The sequence below is a fragment of the Chelonus insularis genome, unplaced genomic scaffold (assembly GCF_013357705.1).
Source record: "Chelonus insularis isolate UGA/USDA-ARS -01 unplaced genomic scaffold, ASM1335770v1 contig_160_pilon, whole genome shotgun sequence".
NCBI lineage: Eukaryota > Metazoa > Arthropoda > Insecta > Hymenoptera > Braconidae > Chelonus > Chelonus insularis.
The window spans coordinates 591220-607044 of record NW_023276401.1 but is presented as its reverse complement, the minus strand read 5'-3'; the positions used below and the strand labels follow the sequence as shown (position 1 = coordinate 607044).

Genomic DNA, 15825 nt, shown 5'->3' with positions numbered 1-15825 from the left:
TTATTATCAACCTTTATTATTTGAAGTATTTTGTTGTTTATAGTTTGTTGTTATTGAAAATTTATTATTGCTCGTTTATAAGATGTATATCGATAAAAACCCGAGGAATTTAACGCTTAGAAAGATTATGTTTTTACTGAACTAGTTTTTTTTTTCGTACTGTTGACTTTAAAAGATATTAAAATTCATGGCTGTTGATTTCCCATCGAATTTCAATAAAATGTTTTTACCAATTTAGAGACTAAAAAATTGACTTTACAAGTTTATATACCACACTAAAGTAACATTAACAATAGCATTAAAAATGTAGGTGTACTTCCGATTTTATTCGTACAAAAACTTTCAGTAATTGTTTAGAAGTGCTGATCTACCATAAAATAGGCTGTAAAATTTTTTTATGTCATCAACTTAAGGATAACAATGTCTCGATAAGAAATCTTATCTTTTTACTTGAATAAAAAAAAAATAAATTAAATTCTCTAATTGATTGATTGAAGAATTTATTTACAAGATTATTATATAACTGTAATTTAATTTTGTAGTGTTTATATTTTTCTGTATTTTTTATAAACACGTTATTAGTTATTGAGCACAACTTGTTGCATATTTAAATTAATATTTAAAGAAGAATAGTAATGAATAAATAATTTTAAGAATTTCATAACAGAAAATAACAAATTACCGTCATTAATAATTAATGATTTTTATTTTTATGAATGGTTGTGATACTAATGATACTTTACACTCTTTAATTTTTCTTATTATTCTTTAAATTACAGACAATATGGTTTAATTACTATAATGAAATTGAAAATATTGTAAATGAAGTGATACATTAATTTGCAATAAACAACAAATAAATGAGCTCCATTAACTGACAACTTATATATCCATAAGTATTGGCAAAAACAACTTTATCAAAATTAATGGAACAAGAGATTACAAGTAATCGTTATAATGATTCAATCAAATGATATGTTTGAATTAATGTTCATCGAATAATTGTATGCAAAAAAATAAAATATAAAATTTTAATAGCATTGAATTTTTTTTCTAAAATTAAATTAACAAAATTCCTCATAACTATACAGTAGACAATTTTCCGGAATCAGATGGCACATGCAAATTCGTAATCCGATTAAATGAAAAACTGATGAAAATCTTGTTTTACTCCAGCACGTGTTTATGCAAAAATATTGACAATTTTTTTTCGATCTCTTTTTGCCAAGCTTTTTTGTCTGTTCATTATAATTCATCATGAAGAAGAGAGATATATTTCATCATTAGATAAGATCCTTGATTTCTTATTACACCTATCAAATGCCAAGAGGATTTAAGTTAGCATTATCTTCTTGCTTTATATACAATATTTATGTATATTTACAGCATCTAATTAGCGCTAAATATTAGACCAAGTTCACAGCATAATTTTTTCCAAGAATGAATATATCTATATACATACAAGAAATAAAAAATAATCTTTTCCGGCAGATAATAATACAAAAAGTTGGTTTTCCGTCTACTATTATTTTAATTAACCGCATCCTTAAATGTCCTATATTTTTTTTTCTAAATTTAGCGTCTATAATTTACAAAAGTTTATATATATGAGGCAATAAGTTTCGTTTATTAAATATTTAAGAAAGTAGAAAACTGAAGTTTGTGAAGTAAATTGACATTTATTACCGTTGTTTACAAGTTCGAGATACGTTTTTCAATAATTAAGTAGCAAAGAGAACAAATTAGCCAACATATGTGTCATGTAACAGTAAATAGTTGATGTAAAATTTGAAAAATATTATCAGCTCGTGATAAAAAACTGGAAAAAAAAAATCGAACGTATATATTTTTTAGCCTGAAAATGCTCTACATAAATTTAAGGTGCATGCGAAGCACAAATACATACATACATGTACATAATGGTGGTGTTAAAATGGAGAGCAAGACATTCTCGCGACTGGTCTCGAGGCACTCCAATATCTCGTCTCTCAACGGGAGAGAAATTTGCTTATCACGCGCGGCCTAACGGGACGACAGCTGTCGGAAGTACGCGGGATATACAAGAGCACTGAGTTCTTTGCTCTCGTGAAGTGTGGAATAACGTGCGGAATGTCGCGAAGCCTTTACAAGCAGCTCTTTGGGGGCTCTGACCTTGTGGAGCGTGGATTGTACTCCATAGAATTGAAAATCACCAAGGGGGAGATTAAAATTTCTCCTCGCCACCACTTGTCATTGGATTTCATACAACATACATCTACCATCCATTATTTTACAATTCATACTATCATCATTGCCGTCATTATTATATTACTATCATTATGTTATTCGTTATTTTTTCTTCATCAGTCACTACTTAATACACTTGTCGCTTGCTTTTAACACACAGGTATCAACGTGAAACATATACCGATGTATGGAATAATTTATTCCAGAATGAAGGTCAATAGACTAAAATTTTAGATACGCTGAAAAAAAAAATTTTCGCTATGCAAAAAAATGTTTATTTAACTGATAAAAAAGATTTGAAATATTCGCAATAAAATATTTTATTTAATTTAACAATAAGTTGAAATAATGATTAATTCAATGAAATATTAGAATTAATCAATACTCAGATAATTTTATCCAAAATAATTAAATACAATAAAACTATGTAATTAACACGATGTATTTTCTCAATTAATTATTATTTTATTATTTTAAGTAACTATCAGAATTGAATTTATCGAAATATTACTATATCAATTCCAAAAAAAAAAATTTATCACCACTGTTTAAAAGTTTGATTTTATTTGTTGAAAAAATATTTAAAGTCGTCACAAAATTATTATTATTATAAAAATGTAGCAAACTTTTTTTTAAATTATTTATATTTTAACTGTCAATCAATTATTGAGCAATTTATTTTTAAAATACTTCCGATTATAAATAAACACAAAAATTGATGGCTATATTAAAAAAAATATTATGATAAAATTGCCGTTGCATCCTGATCTTCCAATTTTCATGAGCAATACAGTTATCTCACTTATGATAATTTTTAGCTTAATTCAATATCATGAAATGATTATGGAGCTCATTATGAATCATTAAATCCGTTTTGTAGAAATTAACAAGCATTAACTTAACCTACAATCTTTAGAATTATACAAATTATCAGAAAAATTATATACCATTAATGAAAAAATTTGCCAATAATTAAACAAAATTATTCCAATGTATGCTACTCATAATTGAATATACACGAGCATTGATTTTTATAATTAATATTAACATCAACATCTATCTTAAACAACAAAGCTATTTTTGATAATCTCGAGACAAAGTTTAAATAATTTTTAATAATCTAAATCCTCTCAACAAGCTCAATTCAAATATCTCTTCAACTTGGTTTAAACTAAACTTGATTACCTTAAAATCTAGGAGTATAATACTGCCTTGCAGTCGGTAAATATTAGCAAGAAGAAGAAATATAAGCTTAAACTTTACTACTGACAACAATACTTGGTTTTATTAATTTACATCGAGCTTTAAAGTTAAACTCTTGATGTCTAGTACTCTATTTCTGTTACTTGTCGCCATCCACGAGGTTGGATTTCGGAGCTTCACATGCAGAAAGTACGTCGCATGACGTGACTGCCTTAAGGGATTTTAAGAAATATCGTGAAAAGCGAATTTATTTATAAAGGTAGCGTGCTTCTAAGCTAAAGTAGTCGTAATAGCTCAAATAGTAGTAGGTGTAACTACAATGTATTAAAATAGATTATTACATAAAATACATATATTAGCTTACACTCATTATCTATACTTTGAAAAATGGTAAATTATTTTCGTGTACTACACACGGTTTTACTGTATTTATGAAAACTCAACACCGATGAAAGAATTACTTACTGAAATAATACTTCATTTATTTCTACTGTGTGATTTCACTCATTTGTTGTTAGTGGATATTAATTTTGTTAAAATTATATGTTTTTATGCTTATTTATTCTCCAACCCAGTAATCATCGAATTATTGTCAGATATATAATATTCAAACTTGTTTTATTGATTATTTCAGATGCGTTTACATTGTAAATATTTCTTGTTACCTAGTTGAAAGAATACTACTGATTTGAAAACAATTATTTCTTTTCAGTTAACAAACACAGATAGAAATGATTATTATTAGATGCGCACAGTGCACTGTAGCGTAGCAATGAATGGAGAAACATTGAAATTATTATTTAATTCAATTCAACTTCAGGCAAAAGTAATGGTGATTGATAGAGAATTTAAATTGATTTTATTGAATATCAACATTATTTTCAAATAAATATTCTGAAATTTCACAGCTGCATAAAAAACAAGCGAATAAAAAATTAGTAAAAAGGTTTTTATTAATGAATTTAAGTTATTTATTATATTTTTTGAAATAACTAACAATATGAAGAATAAATAAACTATATTACATTTTTATTTATTAAATATGAAAATTGAACAAGTTGAATATTTTAGCAAATAAAAATTATTTTATTCAATCCCGGATATTGTTTATCGAAGCTTTAATGTAATTATATCTTTTTATCGTTCGATTTTTGCATGACTTGTTCTGAAATTTTCTTTGAACGTAATCAGTACGAAAGTTTTTTATCCTATTTATTGTAAACTCAATAGGAATTAATTACTTTCTTTTTGTTACTCAATCAATATTATAGTTCAATAACCATTTCAATAGAAATGTTCAATATACTAAATTTAAGTACAAATTAAACTAAAGTAATTATTTTGTTAATGTACACTAGTATGTTAATAATATAAAGACAGCTTTTTATTGTTTATTTATATAGAATAATAAGTTCTCAGGAAAATAATTTTATTCAACCCTCTTTACATAATGAATAATAATTGTTACTATAATTGAAAAAGCTTGCAATTTCGTTAGCATAAGACAATTTGCAAAAATATAATTGCAATTGATTATTAATTAAAAATATTGAAAATAAATGAACCATTTTTTTTGCTAGACAAAAAATTCGAACGATTTAATTTTTTTTTTAATTTTCCAAAAATACAAAATTTATTCTGTTCTGTGCTTGAATACTTGTGAAAAGTATTCGAAACTTTTTCACTAATTAAAATTATTCGAGCATTAAATAAGAGAAATTTATTTATAAAAAAAAAAAAGGCTAAAACTTTTTCATCAATTCTATGCTGAAATGCTTAATATTTCAATAACGTTTAATGCAAAAGTTTTTTCGCGAAAAAAGAATAAGAATTGTTATGGAGAGATTTCAACTCCTTACACAGAATAATAATTACTTGACCATTTCAAGACCGTAAATAAACACTAAGATATAAACAAAATTTTCCTCATTTTTCCTTGTAAAATTAATTAAAAGTAAACAAAATCATAAAGAAAAATCATCTCTAGATTAATTCATTTAATGACCATAATTATTATTATTATAACTTGAATGTAATTGATAGAGGGTTCTGTCAATCTGTAATTTTTATAAAACACACAAACAAGCGATAATGCATCATTATTTCAAATAGTAATGTGTTTACAGTCTTTTTTTAAAAAGTAAGTAACTCGATTACTTCAGAGTAAATGAGTTAAGTTACCTATTGAATTTCTTACGTTTCCCTCAAGCTGTGTTTTACAGTCACGCGAGTTTCATTTATTGAGCCGGATGTGCACTGTAATAAAGTTAAGCTAAGAGAGCACAAACCATGACTCAAAGGCAATTGTTTGGAATTTTAAAGTTTTATGCCACTCACTAACTTTTATTTCAAATTAACATTAGAACTTAATTCAAGCAAATATTTAAATTTTACAATCGAATATTTTCAACAATAAAATAACTTTCTTATTTCCTGTACAATTGCTGATAATATTTAATAAATTAATCATTTTATAACTTCTAACGAATGAGTATGTTTATTGTCCAGAAATAAATTTTAAATTTATTGTCACTTTCTTTTACTGTTTGATTTAAGTTCACCCTTAGATTCAACGTACTGTGTCTCATGGAATCAATGGTGCGTAAGTCTACGAACGTGCGACTTAGGCGTACCAAAGTTATCCGTCGTTTTCTTCAAGGGAGTTCTATGACAAATTGGTCAAATCTATGAGACATTGGAAAAATGGTATTGACAAAGGATATTTAACCTTTGTCTCTTCTTGCTCGATGAGTATTCGAAGTATTCCCACAGTATATTATTCATTGTGTTCAAAACGATTCCCGGATGGCGGAGAACAGGTTCTATATATAAAGGTGCGTGATGGAAGTCTAAAAATACTTGGGGTTTTGAAAATACTTCATTTCAATAAGATTTTTTAATAAAAGACTTTAAACATCCTTCAATTTCACTATTTTCATTGATTACGTATTCATTTTATGCAAAAAAAATATTTTTAAAATATTTTTTACCACCATAAACTTGCATTTAAGAAGTAAATAAGTATATTATAAAATAAAATATTTGAAGAAAAAAAAATAAAGTATGATTTTATGATTTTTTAAAGCTAATAATAAGTGATAAAAAAAACTCAGAGGATATCCGAGAATGATTACAGGATAATAAAATGGATTTTTTTATTTTAGAGATAAGGATGTTAATTTGAAACTTAAAAAAAAAGTTTCAACAAAATTGATTACTTGGATTTCATCAAAAGTCGAGCATCTTAAATTTCGTTGGTTAATTAATGATAAGTTATGTTGACAACGGATAAATGGTATTTCAATTCTTAAGAAAATGATTAATACAATTTTTTTTTCTTTAACGAAGATTATTGATAGATTGTATGATAAATTGATAAAACTTGCAGGAAATTGGATAAATGATATCGACCGCAGAATCTAAGTATCTCAAGACAAGTTAGAAGATATTTGAACTAGCAATTTGTCACTGTCATAAATTACTTATACAATTTTTTTCCGAGTGTAAGATTAAGATAGTCTATAAAAAAAGCTCGGAAAATTTATAAAAGTTACAATATATTTCATTTGGAGGTTCGTATTTCTACCTTCATTATAAAGAGAATAATTCTATATTTTCAAGTTTTATCATTTAAGTCTTTTTGCTGTGATAAATTGAAAAATTGCTATTTTGGGATGAGCTTTTAATCCAAGAAACACACTATTAGTGTAATAGAAATTTATTGGATTTTTAATTCATTATTTATTCTTAATAGATTATAGAGAAACTTTTATCTGTCATTGTAATCACTCATTATCAACTTTATCGTTAAGTGATCCAGTGATCGAATTTATAATAATTGTTCATTTATAAAATTCTAGAATAAAAAATGCCACTCAAAGCTTTCAAATTTCACCTGATTGAAAATTTAGTAAAAAAAATGACGTAAAAAAATACAGGAAAGTAATAAAGTGAATTTCAAATAAATTATTTTTTGTTAATGACTATTTATCTTTTTTATTTTTTTAATTATATCAAAGAATTATCGATAGCCTTGGGGCAAGTCAAGATATCAAAAGAAATAAAATATTTAACAACTAGATAAAAAATTATCTCTGCAAGTCACAATTAATTAAATGTTCATAATTTAAAAAAATATATTAAAAATATCGATAAAAAATTATGTCAGGATTTAAATAATCAAAAACATAAGCCTAAAGGCAAAAATTATTTATAATTTAAAAAATTAGTGGTGTTTATTATTTAAAAATTTTATTTGTCAAAATAATTAATGTTCAATCTACTAATAATTAAATTCAAGTGTCCATTGAAAAAAAAAAGGTTATTTCTGACCTCTAGAGTTCTAGCGAGTCATTAGTAATGAGTCAATTAACTGCAAACAAGAAACAAAACCGAGTCTAGCTTCTAACTAGGTGCTTCTGAATAAATTAATAAATTTCGAATAAATATCTTGACTATTCTTGTCAGTAAATTTTTCTAAGGATTTGTTTTTTCAGTATTGTTTTTAACCCCTAGAGTCATTCACCCCCTAAAAAATGAACATGCATGCTAATCCAGCCCTCAATTGGCGTATCATCTATATCAATGATTTACAAAGTTGATTGAAAAAAGGGGCTGATAAGGGAGTTAAGACGTTAGTTGATTATGATCTCGCTAATGAACACATTTTATTAGATGGGAGTATGGAAATTTTAAAGATGTTTTCAATATGCATTCGATGAGACATGTATATGAAGTACGATGAGTTATAATTTGTATCGATAGCCAGGGGCAGCGTGGGCGATCATCTGGAACAAACGCCTCTGGGATCAATTCCTTAATACGCAGGAAGCACGGTCCTCAGAGAAATTGATTCGTCATTATGCTTACTCATAAATTACTCTATATGCATGTGCAATCAATAGTCATCTCTTGTTCTACTCTTACAACATTTGTCTGTTATCGAAAAATCAGTATTCACATATGAAGAAGGATAATTTTCGCGACGCCTAAAGGTAGTATTTTAGCACGATAGTGTAGAATACCACGTGGATTACACGCCAAGTGCGAACGCCATACAACATTTGCGGCGGGGATATGTCTAGAGCTTGGACAACGTGATAAATCGATTCTATTGAAGCTTGATGCGGGAAGAGAATAAGAATGCACTTGGAGAGGTGAGATTATCCTTGGAGATTCCTTTCACGCGGCATCGGCAGTTGCCGCGGCAGCTTCCTTCTGCTCCCAGGGAACGCACTCTTTGGAAGGTCCAAGGATTTTACTAGGATTATCGCGTGAGTTCATTATACGCCTTGCGTTGTACGTGCAATCGTTACGTAAATCCAAATCCTCTGTGAACCAGCGACAGTGTTCCGATCCCACTAACATCTAATCTATCATCGTATATTGGCTGTTGCCGGCTAGTAATATTACGCACTGACTTTCGACTTCCATGTAAGCCGAGAGAAATATCGTTTTATAAGCATCTAAGAGATCATATAGAGGCTTTTTTATACGATTAATTATCGATGCTTGTGTAGGAGGAATGTTGCGTTGCGAATAAAACATGGTTTTGAAGTTTATTTTTGAAATGGATGAAAAAATTCTTTCCACGAGGATGTTCAGAAAATATTATTTTATTGATTCAATGTTGTTTCAATAAGGTACTTTTTTTTAAACATAATAAAATATTTTCGAAATATTCGAATTTATTTAAATTAAGCTTTATTGTTATAATAAAAATAATAATTTTATATCAAAATATAAATGCTGATTTATTGATATCAAACCTTTTCATTCAGATTTATTTTGAATTATCTTTATTTTATATCGAAAAATACTCCAAGTTGGCTTTAACTCGAGATTGTCAGATCAGATTGAAGCATATCATTGCTTGCACTCTTAATGTTCTGACGTGCTTCCGTTTAAACTACTACAAACTTTAGATCTTATAGGATAAATAATATTAAGCATTAATAAAAAAAATACTAAATCAAAACAATAAAATATTATCTCATAATCAAACTGTGAGAAATATATATTTTTCGCAACAACTAATTTCCCATAGAATAAACAAACTATTCATCATATTAAATTAATACCATCAACCAGATTACTCATTTCACTTTTGACATTAATGTCACAATTACTCTTTTTTCTTCAATCAAATAATATGTTTCCAACGTTAAACACATAAATACATTATTCACACAGAGTTTATCATCAAAATAAAATGAAAAAGGAAGTTAATGTGATTAAATCATAAATGGTGGCTGGAAAAAAAAAATATTCTAACGGTGTTTATAACATTAATAATCGTAAACATTGCATAGCAAAGCGTCATTGATAACGATTACTTTCTCTACATGTATCTCTTCAATCACACAATCTACCTAGGACACCATTTTTTATATCAATTTACCGTGATAGTTATAATGGAAATTATATAAAAGACCGTAATAGTAAGACAAATGAACACAGTGACAGTGAGATTACATCGTCTAATTTATTACACCTCCAAATACCAACTTCTAACATTAATTTTATAACAAGGACAGTGGAAACTAGTTTACATGTAAATATTAAAAGATTATATTTATGAAACTATTAGGAAAAAATTTAATATCTCATATATTCATTGTTGATAATGAAAATATTTTTCATTACTGGAAAATTTCATTTTGAACTGAAAAGTCAGAGTTAATTTTCTCTTTAGCATTTGCTATATTCAACTTGGTGTGTTTTATTACATTCCCATAGAAGAATATTAATTACTATCTTTAAGTCGGAATATTTTTCGCTTTAAACGTATTATTTATCATTGAATTATATATGCGGTGAACTTAATAAATAATTTAATTAAATACAGCTGGATCGTGATAGCCCCGAGCTTACTACATAGTAACTATAATTTATTTTTCAAACTTTGAATAATTATTACATTAGGATACTTATTTATTGAAATATTACAAAATTTTATTAAGCCAATTTGACGATTTGAATGTCATTATTGGTTGAAGGTAAAAAGTAAAGAAAACTAAGGAAATAATTTCATTGCAACTTTAATAGATTCTCACTTGATAACAAGATTGTGAATAAAATTATTTATGAAACGAGACAGGAGAAAATTATAGTTCTTTCTAGGAACTTTAATTAACAATTATTTGAAATTATAAAAATATTTTAATTAAATTGTCGTTGGCATGTAATCGTTGCATAGTTGCTAGACAACTACCTGAAGAGCTCAATAGACTATAGTTATTATGTAGAATTTCGATCAGGATTTTTGAGTAATGAATGAAATTTCTTTAATAATTATTTTTATGCTTTGTTATAAATTTGAAAACTCTTATTCAAGTTCTTTAAAAAAATTCTTTTATCATTAAATTTTTATTATTAGTTCCAATATATAAAAAATTTACAATGAACTGTTTTCTAATTGAAAATGAAAATTTAAATTGCTTTTGATAAAATTAATTCAAAAAAAATATATATTTAGTGTACTTAAAAAAATAAATTCACAATTTGAACTTTATCTTAATTTTTCAAAATGATTTAATAACTTTAGAATGAATTCTTGAACAACACAATTGTTTAGTAAAAATATTATCAAGAACCTACATAAATAGCAATAGAGAACATTCCATTGATACTCTGAATCGGAATAGGGCAGGTCCTATAAGCTTGTACAAGGCTATCCACACGAAGCAAACGTTGAAATGCTAAGGTGTTCACTTCCGGTTGTAGTCACCACTTGAAAGCCACAGAGGATCTGCGATATCCAGTTTCCTACGGCGTGTGAACGCTCTATCTAACGTGCATTCTGTACTCTGATCTTCAAGACATACAATCAACCATCATACCAAATTCTCGAGATCCTCACATACTACTTGCATCCTCACCCAGTATATATACGTTGCCGTAAAAACTCATATCTAGCTAGAAGGTGTTGACTTAATTTCAAACATCTAGCGGTTGATGATACCAAAAAGGAAAAAACTTGATGATGCTTGATTGTTTTATTACTTTTTTTTCTACCAGATCATTTTTTTCCATAATACTAAGTTTGGGTATATGATGTGGATAAAGAACCGCTTAATATTCTCACACTACACCTCTTTTGTGTGCAGACTGTTTCATATTACATTCAATAACCAGTAAGTACCGTACGAAAGTACAATAATCCAAGTTAGCCTGCACTACGCTCACTATTAACCCCAATATGATGACATTATGTTGGCGAATTTTAATTAACCGGTAAACAACGGTAAAACCTGAAATAAGATATGAATGTTGAATTGTAATATGCACATAATAGGTGTCCATTCATGTAGGGGTGAATTTGCTTGCTAGAATAAATGGAAATTCCTTATTAAAATATAATTGCTTGAGAGAAAAGATGTGGGATGGTATTTTAGAAAAACACTGGTCATTTGTCAACGATTAGAAATGTCCATTATCCTAGAGTCAGTTCAGAAGACCTAGACGTGATTGGAGAGGCTGATGAGAAGCTAGAGAAATGGTTGTTTTTCATCTTTGTACAGAAAGAACAATAACACTGGACCACTAGCAGATGAGAAATAGAGTAATATCTTTTCCCTAAAAATAATTGGAATTACCAGTGCACCAGCGGTTGAAATTTGGCAATAGTATACAGCGATAAACTGAACGATCTTTTGATGAATGTAGGAAAAAATGAAATAGAATTTCGTGCTCATACAGATGGGTTCACATCAGTTATTTTATGTTTTGGAATTGCCGGTAAAATTATTCTTGATGATAAATATCAGTAGGTCGTGAAGCAAAAGGGAAAAACATTGATGAACTTATTGATCTCTGCTGTTTCTTGTTATTTTCTTTTTTTGAAATATTCTGTAGAGTAAATGTTCAAATAATTAATTAACGATAATTGAAATTTCAGATAAATTCTTATGTACAGTAATTACATTTGTAATATATAAAGTGATTCAGCAGGTACTGAAACTCACTTTAAACAAGATTCGCTTGCTATTAAAAGTCGTAAAGGATTTTTATAATGAAAAAAAGCATAACTTGCGTTCATTCTGAATTGAAAAAGGAATAAAATTGTTGCTGCTGGTGAAAAAGCAGAATAAAGTTTCATTATTAAATCTTAAGTTAAAGATTAAATAAAAATTCCTATGACATTGGATTTGTTGATTTTTTTTTTACTCTAAAATGTCTGAAATAAAGCCTAAAACTATTTTTTGTCGTTTTTTGACGGAGTTTATTTTGACAAAATTTTTGACAGCTGACATGAGAGAAAAAAATGTCGAAAAATCAAAAAAATCTCTGAGAGGTAGAAAAAAAATTGAATTAAAAATGTTTCATGACTGTTCTATAACTGATAAAACAACACAAAGTTTCGTTCTTTATAAACAGAATTTTTTAGTAAACTCAATATGGCATTGATTTTATCAAGGCAAGTTCTCATAACAATTGTTCTTTTTTTAAATCAACTCAAATTTCCCAACCATTTAAAAAATTGCAAAAGCTAAATGGAATTCAAAAACATGATCTCAATCAGTAGTGAAACTCGCAAAGCCTCCAACAATTATATGTAATTTTTGTAAAATAAATACATTTCATTATATACCATCTACTTTGAAAGCAGTTGTTTCTACTAAAATACTCCATTAACATAAATTTATTTGAAAATTACTAAAAATTCCACACAGTAATGACATATATTTATTCAAAAATTATTCATAATATCTATCATTACACTCTTGAAGGTGTTTAAAATAAGGCAAATTGAATACAAAAAATCAACGTCAGTAGCATATCATAAAATCGGATTATTTCTGGTTTAAGTAGTACGAATAAACGTTACTATATGATGATTGATTAAAATTGAAACGAAGCAAATGGACGGAAAAAAAGTGTGTCAATGTATTCAATATATTGGCAATTAAATATTATTAGCTTGATGAGAAGAGAGAATGATGTATCCAATACTGATATTGTGTGTGTCAAACTGAAACCGAGACTATAGAAACAGACATACGTGCTTGTTTAATTTAAAGTGCGTGCCCCTGAGCGAATATGTTAATCCCTACAAAATAACCAACAAATAACAAGTCCAGGCTCTGCTGATTGCAAAGCGATAATAATATGCAGGTTTACGTGTTACACAAACACACAGTCATCATGTGTAGTGTATGCATGCATTGATGCAACTAATGCAGTCGATTGGGGATACTAGTTAAACGATCCATTTAATAGTTCGATTCACCTTTTGTGTTCAGTGTATTCATCAAACTGCAAATCATTTTGAAATTTGATTGACTTGCAATGTTTTGTTTCACCAGTGACAGTCGAAGCATGTAAATTAAACATAAAACTAGAACTTGATATTACTGGTGGTAAGTTGGATAGAAGACACTTTTGTTGACCACTAAGTCACTTGGTGTGCTACCATAGTAAATTCAAAAGTTTTCAGCGCGCCGAGTTCTCCCTTTTGTCTTTCTGGTAGTTAAGAATCACCCAAGCACAAGTTTTCGGTTGACTGCATCAGCTTTACCAAAAGCCAGTCTGCTGAAAATTGTCTTTCCTAAGTCTTGATGCTTTGCTTCAACAACAAATAGAAGAATTACTGTTAATAGGAGGAACCCCATATTCCCTTTCTCTTGTATATACCATCAGCATCACGCCAGTAATAACTCGTATGTGTTGGCTGATGTTAAGAATTCCACCTGCCAACAGCAACCGGGTACTATTGCCCCCACCTTGAACATTGTCGGCAGGAAAAGTGGCCGCACGCCTTGCAATCCCAGCATTTCTGTGTTGGTTGTGGCCGTGAACGGGGCTCAAGTCCAAGGGCACCGGGAGAACTCCACTAGTGCAACATACTCTTCGTGGTATCGTCTTATCTTTCAGTGGTCCTTTGATTTCGCGATACCGGTTCTCGGCTATTCTAACCAGGTAGGTGTGGCTCATCACTTTCAGTTATATACTCATTACCGATTTATTCGCTCATTCGGCTACCGAATCAATATTTATTCTACTGGCAATTTTCCAGACTAGCTTCAGAGATACAAATAAAATTCAATTCAAATTGAAAAATAACCAAAAAAATACCTCGAATAAACTTGAACGTCTCCGAGTAACTGGATTAATTAAATTTGTAATTTTGTCATGATGATCATAATAATAATAATGCGGGGAATTATTAGCTAATTCTTTCAACATTTATCCGACAGAGTTGGCAAAATTAATTCGTAGTAAAATGACTCTATAGGTTTTCTCAACCGACACGTTTTAACTGGCACAATGAGCAAGTTTTCCAGTAATCGAAATTACATTCCTTTAAGAAGCAAGAGAGAGAACTGAAAAGTTATATTCGTCGTGTCCTCAATTAAATTCTATTCCTTCTATCTAGTTTCGACGCCCTACACAGGATTATTAGCTTTTCAAAGTTATCCGTGATTTATGAAGCGCAAGTATCGCGACATGGAAATTGTGTTAATTACAAGAAATAATTTGATAGACATGAAAGCTGTGATTTTATTTTCAAAATTATTGATTTTAATAGTATCATCATTGCTTGAAGATGTCCATCCTATATCATCATCATCAGCATCATCATCATCATCAAAAATAGATTAAAAGTTAACAGAAAAAAAATTCAAGTAAGAGATTGAAAGGGCGGTGATTATCGATTTTTATGAGCTTGTGTAGGTAGTGTTTAAAATCGAGAGGATCATTTTGGCGATAAAACCCGCACGTCTCTGGGTTAATTATAAACTGCAGGATATAAGCATAACAGCAGACTGGATTTATTCAGAAATTTCAGCTGGTGGTTTTGATCTATAGCGACTGGAGGAGGACGGATAGGTCCAATATATAACATGTATACAACAGTGTTTCTTATCTCGAGTGTATATTGGTGTTAAATTCCAAAGAGACCAAGCTGCATTGGAGACTTAATCAATTCTTATAATTAATATAATAAAGGAAAATAAAGGTGAACGTTCCATCCGCAAGATTATGTTCTCTGCTTCGTAGCGTTCAGGTAGTTTCCTTTGGTATTACATTGTGGCTAACTGTTCAGTTAACTTGGAAATAATTAGTCCGGATAATGGAGCTGGGGTCGCAAGAGGAGGAGAGTTTGAACCAGGAAGGCAGGAAACACAATGGCCTTCCGTCCACGAATAATGAGACTCGGTCTGACGCGCTTTTACTGCTTATTGATTACTTGCTTTTCATTTCTCATATTTATCCTAAATAATTACAATTGAATGGTGTAAATGAGTATTAACTGATAATCATTGGATTCCAATAGATCAGTGTTTGCTCAAGTGAAGGATGAATTATCGTTTGGAGCTTCATTTTTTTTTTGGCCAAATTCACATCGTTTTGAATTACCTATTGAAGCACCCTCATTATTACAAGGAATCA

General features: G+C 28.8%; 2 protein-coding genes across 3 annotated transcripts in view; one reads left to right on the top strand and one right to left on the bottom strand.

Annotated features, from left to right (window-relative positions):
• Atg16 (Autophagy-related 16) overlaps positions 1 to 15825 on the bottom strand; it is a 186763-nt gene that overhangs the window by 35774 nt on the left and 135164 nt on the right. The window lies entirely within an intron of this gene.
• LOC118064128 (uncharacterized) overlaps positions 14219 to 15825 on the top strand; it is a 128622-nt gene continuing 127015 nt past the window's right edge. The window contains exon 1 of the mRNA XM_035078550.1: positions 14219 to 14349. The gene's annotated coding sequence lies outside the window, so the exon portion shown is untranslated. The remainder of the gene's footprint in view (positions 14350 to 15825) is intronic.